The sequence below is a fragment of the Nanorana parkeri genome, unplaced genomic scaffold, assembly GCF_000935625.1.
Source record: "Nanorana parkeri isolate BGI_ZX_2015 unplaced genomic scaffold, ASM93562v1 scaffold101, whole genome shotgun sequence".
Taxonomy (NCBI): Eukaryota; Metazoa; Chordata; class Amphibia; order Anura; family Dicroglossidae; genus Nanorana; species Nanorana parkeri.
In genome coordinates, this window is record NW_017306369.1 from 2279101 (window position 1) to 2290687 (window position 11587).

At 42.3% G+C, this 11587-nt stretch overlaps 1 protein-coding gene across 1 annotated transcript in view; it reads right to left on the reverse strand.

Moving 5' to 3' along the window:
* Positions 1 to 11587, reverse strand: part of PPM1H (protein phosphatase, Mg2+/Mn2+ dependent 1H) — a 135043-nt gene that overhangs the window by 75800 nt on the left and 47656 nt on the right. The gene's annotated exons all lie outside the window — the stretch shown is intronic.

Genomic DNA, 11587 nt, shown 5'->3' on the forward strand with positions numbered 1-11587 from the left:
AGTTATGGCCAGCTTCAGTGTATCATTAAGGCGTCATGCACATGGCCACAGAGGGATATATTACGTCAAGAAGGTGCATATTTCTGCATTTGGACATCACAGCAGCATGTACAAACCAATTACAGGCTGACGATGCCATGGCTGTATGCAATTCACTGCACTTTCAAGCAGTTACATGCATACAGGAACAGAGGAGAGGCACTGGGCGCAAACTATCTGCATGCAAGGCCATGCATCTGTCCTTGTATGCATGTAACTAATCGAATGTGTGGTAAGTGTGTACAGCCATAGCATCTGTCAGCCTGTCATTCATTTGTACCAGCTGCTGGCCGCAGCTTTAAGCATACGCCTGTGACCCCCAGGAGTAGAAATATGTTCCTACTTGTCTGTGTACACCTCTCTGTAGCCATGTGAATGAGGCCTAAAATATGACAACCCAATCACTAAAATGTCATAAAAGTACTATTAACATATTAATATAATTTCAGAAGCGATTCTCAATATTTTTAAAGTATCTGGTGGGTGCCATGAAGGTCCTTTTTCAGGCACTTCCTGTTATAAAGTTGCAATGCTGTGGCCCTGCCTCCTAACTGTTCCCCTGCATCGTCACCTTGGCACACACTCTAACGCTGCAGACTACAGGTTGTGGTGCCACATTGCACAGTGATGTTCCACTGTTGTCACCTTCAGTGAACATGCCCTAATAATGGTGTGCAGCAATTGCAGAAATGCATGCAAGTAGACAGGAAGCGGTGCAAAGAAGCTGCTGAAGATCAGGAAGCCCAGACAGCAACAAAAACATGTATAAAATGTTATCCTTTGCTAAAGTACTTAATTTGCTGTGTGTGTAAGAACGATTGCCCTCTGCTGTCTATGGCCACCTCAAGGCATAACAGAACATAGTGCTGAGAGTGCAGCTGAGGCATGGCCCACACATGACAGCTTCTGCACTTCATTTACCAGTTGTGTGCTCACATTACATTCGGTACAAAATAAAGTAGCATTTCTCTTCCATCACTTCCTTTTTTTTGTTATCCGATTTTGGAGAATCTCTTGGCTTTATAGGCTTATTTAAAAAGAACACACTATAACTAAATGTATTGGAAATTCGCCTAAAGGCTGCTTTTGTATGGTATCTCAACAGTCACTGCTCAGATGTTTCCACTCGGTCCTGTAAATTTAAGCTGTGTGCTCTTCAGTGTGCAGTCATTACTCCAGTACAATAAACAGTAAAAACAATGCTTGGCCTGAATTCATGTAGCTGCAATAGCACTTAAGGCATGCACAATATTGTTCGAGAGGCCACTTCAGCATGTGTCAAGTACAACTGCAGCATGATGAATCAGACCCTATAAGCATAAAGACCCTTTTCATATATTTCATTTATATATTGGCTTATCATAAGCACAGTTTGTTACAGCATTTCTTTAAAGTGGAAGTTAAACAAAAAACATTTGTTGGGAGGTAGGCATTTTTGGCAAAAGAGACACGCAAAGTCTCTGCTGGCAAAAAAAAAACTTCCTCTCTCCTCCAGCAATTTTTTTAGTGTACACTGTACGACTCACGCTCCATGAAATGTACGCAGCTCATTTGCGGCATCTCTAAGATGGCGTGAATAGGCCTTATGCCAGGGATGATGTCATTTCTGTATGCATGAGTTACATTATCAGTGGCTACCCAGTGGCCAAAGAGGTTTCCCATGGAACCTGGAAGTGGCAGCAGCAGGGGGCAGAATGGGTGACTGAAAGAAGGTTCAACAGCAAGTGTGCCTTTGCATAGCATGCTTGGAGAGTATAGCAAAAACCGCATCCTTTACACAGCTTTCCTACCACTTCAAGTCCTCAGGACTGAACACACATCTGGGCCATTACAAGGTGATCTGATTTTCCCTGTTGTTTTTGGGAGGGGGTGTTTATGGATGTCTGAATACCACATAGATACCCAAATGTTTATACACGACATAACTAAATATCTAAACCGGGAATAACAGGCTGGGTTCAATAGTGCATGGAGAGCTTTCCTTGCTCATCTCCTGCATGAACTGTTCTGTCAGCATGATGAATTGTAGATACATATTTTGTGAGGGCATCAGAGCATGGCTAGCAAATTCAATCCTATTCGGTTGCAAGGTAATAGTTCATTAGTTAGAACCAGTGATTTTAAAATCTTTTAATTTCCTGCTTTTTAAAAAGCTGGCGTTCTTTAATGAGAAGAATGTGGAGATATATGCAAGAGATACAGTAGTGCGGAGTACACTTAGACATGAAAAAGGGTAAATGGGAAAACACTGCGATGCAGCAGAAGGTTGGCCCAGCAGGTGAGGAATGATTGGCAGAATAACCTATTACACCATCTCCTAAATGATTAAACACGGGATCATATATATTATGCACATATAATAAGCTGCACACAATCACATAGGTACATAATAGAATCAGGCAGCAACATTATAATAAAAAAAAAAGAAAAAGAATGAAACCAGTATTCGGTTTAGAGAGACCCGGTCGCCAGACCATTCATATCAACAAAAATGTTTCCATAAAATGATATGTGCATTTAACATATTTAATGTTATTTACCTGTAAAAGCCTGCTTTGTGTAGACATCCAAAAGACTTAAGGCTGCTGCTGGGCACCCGCCATCTTGGATGTGATATCAGCAGACTCAGAGCTGTCACTAAAGTGACACTAAATAGTATTCCCCTTCACTCCACCGCAGCAACTACATAAAAGGGAGGTGACGGACGGAGAAGCTGGGCCAGCACAGAATCCCAAAAAGGAGAGGGCTACGACATGCAAAGAGAGAGAGGCAGTGCTAAGGAATAGAGTCAAATTTTCTAGCAGTTCAAAAGCCACATTGCAAGTAAAAAAAAAGAAAATATTGAATAAAAAAAACATAACAAGTAAGCATTTAAATATTTGATTACTGTGCTTGTGCCTGCTAATTCTGTAAGTTGTTGACAGGGTCTCTTTACAGAAACAGCATGTTGAACACACAATGAAGTTAAAGAGACCCTGATGCCAGACTATTTCAACAACAATCTTTCCATTATATTATTTGTAGTCCTGCTGATATGACCCGAAAGCAACGAGAGCCCAGAGGCCCGGAAGGCAAATGCCAAACAGAGGTGTGCCGTGGTTGGAATGGTCAGTATGCCTAAAAGGGGGCATACTCATTTGGATAGAAAGAAGAAAGAGGTGAAGCGAGGGTGTGATATAAAAAAAAGACAGGCCGACAGGTAAATAGCGGACGAGGGGGAGTTAAATTGTGCAGGAATCCTCCCACAAAATCCAGCCTAGCAAAGCTGGCCTTAAGGGCCTGTTCACATGAGTTTCAGGTCCTGATCAGGTGCGGATCAGCAGACGCGGTGCTATGTGTTTTGCCGCGTTTTTGATGCGTTCCAATAAAAAAAAGAAAAAAAACATTTTTTTTGCTGGAGTGGGGCTGTCAGTATGTTAGCTGCAGTGCGTTTTTGACGCGTTTGATGCGTTTTGCGTTTCCGGACCGTACAAAATGTCACATGCAGTATTTTTTCTGTCGTAACCTGAACGGACTGCGCACGTGAGAACTGTAGCCCATAAAACACATAGGGATACATTGGGGTGCATTTTTAGTGCAGGAGCGTACCGATCAGGTCAGCACAGAAAACGGACGTCGTGCGAACAGGCACTAAAACATATGCATCCCTTGTGCATCCAAAAGTCCAGAGACTGCTGCTGGATGCTGCCATGTTCAATTTTAGCTGGCTTAAAACTATCACTCAAGTGACTCTATAGTATTCCCCTTCACTGCTACATAAAAGGTTATGTAGGGAGGTGGAGGAGGACATATACAGCATATTTAGGACTCATTCATACAGATGTGCGCAACCGTATATCGTGCACGTCCCTGTAGTGACCTGCGCCCAGGAGTGAAAGGTGCTGAGTGTAGCTGTCTGCATATCTCTATGATAGGATGCGGCTGTACTCCAATTCAGACATGAACATCTATACAAGTAGAGATGCAGGCCCTTGGATGCACACTGTCTGCATCCAAAGGCGTACATCCATACCTGTACAGATGTGCAAGTTGGGGTCAGCGTGTAGCGGCGTCCTGTCAGAGATGTGCAGACGGCTACACGCAGCACCTGTCCCAGCCAGAGTAGGCTTCTCTGTCACTCTGTATGGCTGTGCACGTCTGTGTGAATGAGGCCTAAACACTCCAGAAGAGGAGAGGTCTATGACATGGCAGCGTGGAGGGGGCTGTGCTAGGGAGTTGACTAGTCAAATTTGTTATCAAGTTCCGAGGCACATTGCAAGTTAATCATTGTTTTTGGAAAGGAGAACACTGCAAGTAGGCATTTAAAATACTTGATTTTGTTGTGGCCTTTGGGGTCTTTTTAAACTTCAGCTTTACTCCTTTTCTATGTTAAGTAGAGGTCTTTATACACTACACTGTATATACTTACAATTAGGGTATATTGTCTGTCTAATAGTGCTTATACTTCTTGTTGTGTATACTCACTAACAGTGCTTACACTCTTGGTTATATGCACATAGTGTCCAGGTTCTAAGGCAGCCACACAGGCTTCGGGCATGGCTGATGCTGACCTTGACAGATATAATTTGTGCCTCCCGTCAAATTTCTCAGACACCGGCCTGACAGCAGAGGCTTTAAAAGCAGAACGCCTTTAAATGGAAGGACAACAATGACCATTTAAGTCACACATATACAGTAATCTGACGATTCAAATGCATTCAGGATGACAGATTAGACTATAGTAATTAGCCTATCAGTACACTCTGAAATATATCTAATTTAACAGCACAACAGTCCCCAAAACAAAATTTAAATATACTTACCATAGCATTTTAACTGCCCCCCCCCCACACCCAGGGTCTGACCACATGAACTGCTGCGTAGGCAATGAAGTCTCCTCTGACTTCCAGCTGAATTCTGAGATTAGTACATACTGAAACTACGGTATCTTTAAATCTCTGTCACAGCTTCCAAGGCCAGGAAGAAGAAGCCAGCTTCCCATGCCATATAATCCAGCAGAGTACCGCCAACGTTTAGGGAGGTGCAGGTTATTGGAGCAGCAGAATGAGGTGGCTAGCATCTAAATCATTTCAATATGACACATAACACAATTACTTACTATACGGCATTGCCAATACCACCAGATGTTAAATAAGAACTCTGGGCAGTTGGTCTAGGGTCTAAAATAAAAAAATATATACTCACCTGATCCCTGGTCCTGTGGTGGTGACCGATCACCTCTCTTCCCCCTCCATTCTGGCTGTGGAATGTCCCCCGGCATACTCATGTTCAATGGAAGTGAATGGATGTGATCATCACTGGTTCTTAGACCGCCAAAGCCCAGGGGAGAAGAGGCTGAAGGGACTTGTCTAGCAGCCAGGTAGGACCTGCTGCTACTCTGCTATAGGACAGGAAGTAAGATAAGCAGAAAGCTAGCTCTCCCTCCCTCTGCATCACCCCTCCCGCTGTCAAGGCACCGACACTCATGACCTTGCTCGCGGCCACTACCCTCCACTGCATCAATGGGTACTCTTGCACTTGATGCCACTGCAACTATGCTGCCTGCCTGTCATTTAGGCCCAACTCGGTCACCTTATTATTTCAAAGAGTTTTATACTTGTGTACCTCTGCCCTTTTAATGAGCTTTCCTGAAACCACTTGTGCACGCTCTGTTCAGCTTCTTTGGAAACTTACCACAGTACTTTTTTAGTAAGGTAAACAGAGCAAGAAGTTTCAGAAAAGCAAACAGTTGATTAATAAAAAGGGCAGAGGTACACGAGTATGTAGCTTTTATTACATTATAACTGTTCTGGAAGTTGGGCACTGGAATGAATATCTGGCATGTATTCAGAAGTGGGGTTACAGTGGGGATAATACATGACCCCCCAAACCCTCCGGTAGTGATTTGGTTTGTGCCCAGAGCATGTGCCACAGGAACTGCTATTCTTCAGGTTCTTTGCAGCATGTGTGTGTGGACCACTGTGCAATGGCATGTGCAAAGCTGCTGAGATGAAAGTAATATGGCGGATGTATACCACCCATGCACGTTAATATACGATTTCTGGGGAACTACTGCACTTGAACTAAATCTCACAACCATATAAAACAGCGAAAGTAGTTTATGAATTAAATTAAACTAACATTTTTTTGTCTGTAAGGAACTAAAATCGAATGATCTTATATTATTACTATTAACCTAAAATATGCATTTCAACATAAAACTAAGCGGGGAACAAATATGCCATTATACTTCCTATATTCTTCTTTTACAATAACTATAGGAAGAATGCTACAGTCCTATCCCTGTGATAGCTGAGTAGTTGACAGTTACAAAAGTACTCAGCATCTCTAGAGGAGAACATTCTTCGGATTTACTTGGCATACTTATATCCGATGGGTGACAGCCTGACATTTAGTAGCTTTCAGGTCACTGATGGTAGATAAAAACTGTGCCATACTTGTTTCCATTTGTCACCTTCAGCCCAAGGCAGCAGTTCAACCAGAATTGACAAATTCCATCATTACAGCTCTACATGATCTCACTGTAAGGCTATCATACAGGCGCCTTCGATTTTGAAACGGATGTGTGCACATTCACATCAGTCCCTGCCCTCAAAGAGTTTACAATCTAGGGTCCCATCTCATCCAATTACCCTTCAGTATGTCTTTAGAGTGTGGGAGTCGATGGTAAATGTTCACACCTTATCGTTGCGTTGTGCATAGGAAACTGCTTGTCGCGCAAAAAGGTGTAGGAGCTATTTTCAGGTGGATGCCGTGTGGTTTTGGACACATAGACATCTCTATGCAGGGAGAAACACACGTTTTTTAAAAGCAAAAAGCGCACAGAAAACAATCGCGCAATAAATGCACGAAACTAAAACCGCCTGGGTGTGAACCAGGCCTAAAACTGGGATTCTGATCTGACAGGCGGACCTGGTCGGAATGTCCATGTGAATGGGCTCGAAGAAGGAACTCTGACTCGACCCCTTACTCTTCTAAAAAGTGCATTATATTGTGCTGTAAATGCACGGTGAAACATTTGTAGTTTAGTTCATTCATTATTTGATTTATTGGAAACAGCATTGCTGGACTGGTTTACAATGACAGTACCAACATTCCCAATTTAATGTCAAAGGTTATAAAAGAATGGATTTATTCTAAAGTTTAACATTGAAGTGAGTCATTAAAATATGTAGAGTGATATATTTCTTTATTCATAGATATATTGTGACAATTTGTTATCACTATTAATAAATGCTAGGAAAAATACTGACATTCTATTTTGGGTAAGAACTAAGGGTTTTAACTGTATATACACTATGAGGGCTTTGTCAATCCGGACATATATGGATGTACAATATATTTATATCAGACTGGACTCCAAGTACTCTTATGTCTCCTGTCTCATGTGATGTAATATACTACCGGTAGTTGTGTGAACTCTTGCCTTATTTATGAAGTTTTTTGATTATATTGTTATAATTCTGTACAACTCCTTCTATTCAGAAGCAGAATCATAATCTGGAAAAAGCATTAAAAATTGTAGTCTAAACCCCCTGCAGATTTCAACTTGTAGATGTAATTGTTTTAACACTCTTTTCTGTCTGCGTCCAAAGTCCATGCACAGATGCGCAGGTTCAGGTTGGCGTGTAGCCGAGTTCTCCCATAGGGATGTACAAGCGGCTGCGTGCAATTACATGCAGCACCTGTCTGTCCCAGGAGCACACACCGTAGGGATGTGCACACCCATGTGAATAAGGCCATAAAAGCTGCACAGGGGTTTTTGGGAAGTTAGGTCAGTATGCTCAAAGGAATTTTACATCAGGAAAAGAAAATAATCGTTTAAATGGCACTGAATTTCATTTAGCATGTTTTTAAAGGTATATTAATAAAAACTGGTATACTTTAATACATGGTTTTTGTAAACCCAGGCCTGTATTTTGGTACCTTAAAGAGGAGCTTTACCCCCTTTCACTAAAACTGACTTATATTTTTTCAGATGAAATCTTACATTCAATAGTTAAACATATTTTTATTTTACTTGGGCACAAATGATGAAATGTGCCCAATCATTGCATCCTGGGACGGTGCACTGCTGGGAAATCTCACCTGTAATCTCACAAAATCTCAGGGAAAGGCATTTTCCTCCCCTGAGATTATGTGCATAGTCACATGTGCCAGAGTTCCAGGAAGCAAAGGGAAATGGATTAATCTGCCCATAAGTTAAAATGGCCACTGTGAGCAGAATGGGGAAGAAAAGTGAAATAAGGTATGCAAAGAATAAAAATTTCATTTGCCATTACTAAATATTTCTAAAGATGTATTTGTTGTCATTTCAAATATATAGGTAAAGTTCCTCTGACCGGGGTATTAAACCCCCTTCCTGGCCAGGCCATTTTTCAGTATTCAGCGCTGCGCTACTTAGACATTTATGCTGCCATGCAACGCTGTACTGAAATTATTTTATACCATTTTTGGGGACACATAGAGCTTTCTTTTGGTGGTATGTAATCACCACTGGGGTTTTAATTTTTTACTATATAATGAAAAAAGAGCCAACAATTTGGGGAAAAAACAGTTTTCCCTACTTATTTTATAAAGCATTCATTACCCATATTTTTGGTAAAATATAAAAGATGGGGTCATGTCAAGCTTTACAACTGCGTGCAACTGCGAAATCGCAAAAAACTACCATGCCTAAAATTGTCCATAGGCGATGCTTTAAAAGCTTTTACCGCTCATCAATTTAGTGTTATCAGTGATTGATAGCCCTACAATTATTGCTCGCACTCCGACATTTGTGGTCATATGTAACATGTGTGGTGTAATGGTTGTTTTCGCACGTAGGCGCATTCGACGTGTATTTATGTTTATAAGCGCGTGCACGCGGGGGGACTGAAAAAAAAAAAACACCCAAAAAAGTTTTATGTGGGACTTAATTTTTCTTTTACACATAGCTTGATTGTTGTCACATAGGGGATAAAAAGCCTCCAATGCGATAGCCAAAAACAATGACAGGTCCTCTTTATGGAGACATTAGGGGTCCCTAAGACCCCCTAATTTCACCTGGGGACCCCCAAAGAAGCTGATGAAGCAGAGATCTTCTCAGCTAGAGAAATGACAGCTAAAGGCGGAAGTGATGTAATATATATCGCTTCCGCATTTAGAGAGAGAAGGAGGAGAGATCAGCGGTGGGGGAAATGCTGATCTCTCCTCCTTTTCAGTACGGGCAGTCGCTGTGCCGGTCCTGGGCTCGCAGAAGGGACAGCGGAGCCTAGGATAACCGGCAGTGACGGGGGAGGGGGCACAGTAATACAAGTGATCGACCGGCTATAGAGCCGACCGAATGCTTGTATAGAACAGCCGGTAATGGCTGTTTAGATTCCCGGTGGGATCCTGTTTGCTTGCGTGCAATAATAATTTTACAACGGCCGGACGGCAAGGGGTTAATGCCCTATTCACACATGTCTGTTTTGATGCAGCAAAATTCTTGCATTCTGCTACTTGAAAATGCATGTCAAGAAACAATCCCATTCTTTCTTATAGGACTGGCTGGAGGAGGAGTAGTTGCTGTAAGTGTATATTATTCAAATTTTGGGTATCCACAAAGTGTTTCAGGTTGGTTCATTTTAAAGACCTAAGTGCAGTTCTCCTAGCGGTACAATATTAGTACAATTACTGATAAAATATAATACCATGTTGATTTTTTTTACATAGTGCTTTATTGAGCACTGCGATGTATGAGAAAAAAATACAATTATCCCCAGATAACAAGACTTATTTAGCAGAACTAATGTCCTCAAAATAAGAAAGCCATACCCTTCAAATGAGATTAAAATAGTCAAGAGTAATTCCTGGAACTGAAAATGTGTTATTAAATTGTACTGCAAGCAAAAGACCTTCACGGTAGAAAGCATTCACACTGCTGTTTAATTTACTCATGAGGAAGGAGCGTCTAACAATGACAATAGAGCTCACTGCATTGACAGCTACATAATCCAAGCTATTCACAGTCTTAGATCCAGAAGCCAATCAGGGCTTACAGGTTCAATTGTGTAAAATAATTGCAACAGAAACATGGCACAAATACAGCTGATGGCATTACTAGTTAAACATGTATTTGTGGTGTATCAAAGCAATCAAAGTTAGAAAAGGGCAGTATGTCTCTTTCCCATAGTAAGCAGATTTTTTTTTTTTTAATAAACTGCACTATGTAGAACGAAAGACATCTGAAATCTAATTGGCAACTGTATGCCAGAAAGAAGGGAAGTTCTGTACCACAAATACCAGCAGAGCTCTATGAAGACTTAAGGTGCCCATACACCTTACGACCATCGCAAGACTTTTGTCTTGCGATGGTCGTATGCTTATTGAAAGCTCGTACGATCTGCCCACCTTGGAAGGGCAGATCGTACTTGCGATCATCGAAAGCCCGCCCCGCCGAGGGGCGGGCTTCCAAGGACCGCAATGCAGAACAGGCAGTGTGCGCGTGCGCACAGTGGCCCGTTCCGCAGCTATCGGACGAGCAGGCTAGAAACCCGCCGACAATCGTACGATTCTCGGCGGGTTTTCGAGCATGTTGGTTCGACAAAAGACGTGCGACCGTACAGTAGAAACGGTCGCACGTCTTCGTTCACACTGCTCGATTCTCGTACGATCGCGGGATTTCACCCGATTCTCGTACGAGAATCGAGCAGTGTATGGGCACCTTTCAGGTCTATGACATCCTCCAACAACAGCCAGCTCCAGATCTGATGAGCCTTCAAGCTGTATCTGCAACTTAAAGTGAAACAATGGGAAAAAATGACCTACATAATAAAGTAGTCAGGATTCAAGGGAAGGGAAGTTGGGGGGGGGGTCGACAGTGTTTAAGTGAATTTTGTCACTTAAAGCTAGCCAAACCCATATTAAACTTTGGCCGATTCAGCCAAAACTCAATCCATGGGTGGTCCTGCCAGCCCCATCCGGTTTAACAAAAGTAGATTTTTCAGTGGAACTTGATGGAAAATTGTCTCTCAGAGCTAAACAAGAAAGATCGTAAAGTGTTTGGCTAGCTTAAGTAACCTTCCCTTCACAATTAACTCCTAGCAGATAAAAAAATAACAATTACATGGACAGCGTAATGTGACTAGTGTACGTGCCAGCATACGACTTGAGATCTGCCTCTTATAATCAATCCAATGGAAGGCCACATGCTACTGCAGAACATTACTGACAGAACATACTGACAGCAGCAGAAATAAAAAATAAATCGTCATCATTCCTCTACTGTCTGTTCAATGCCCACCCCTAAAGCAGCTTATCCTTCCCAACCCCAGATAAATACAAGCAGACCCCGGGTTACGAACAAGATAGGGACTGTAGGTTTGTTCTTAACCTCTTGCCATCCGCCCGTTAAGAAAAAAAAAATGGACGGACGGCTGACTCCTATCTGCGGGTTGCCGTCGTCAGACGGCATTTTTTTCCTGCTCGCGCGCGCCCCCTAGCGCGCGCGCACGGGCAGGAAAGACCCGCTTGTTACTACAGCCGTTAACGGCTGTTTCACATACAACCGATCAGCGGCTCTATA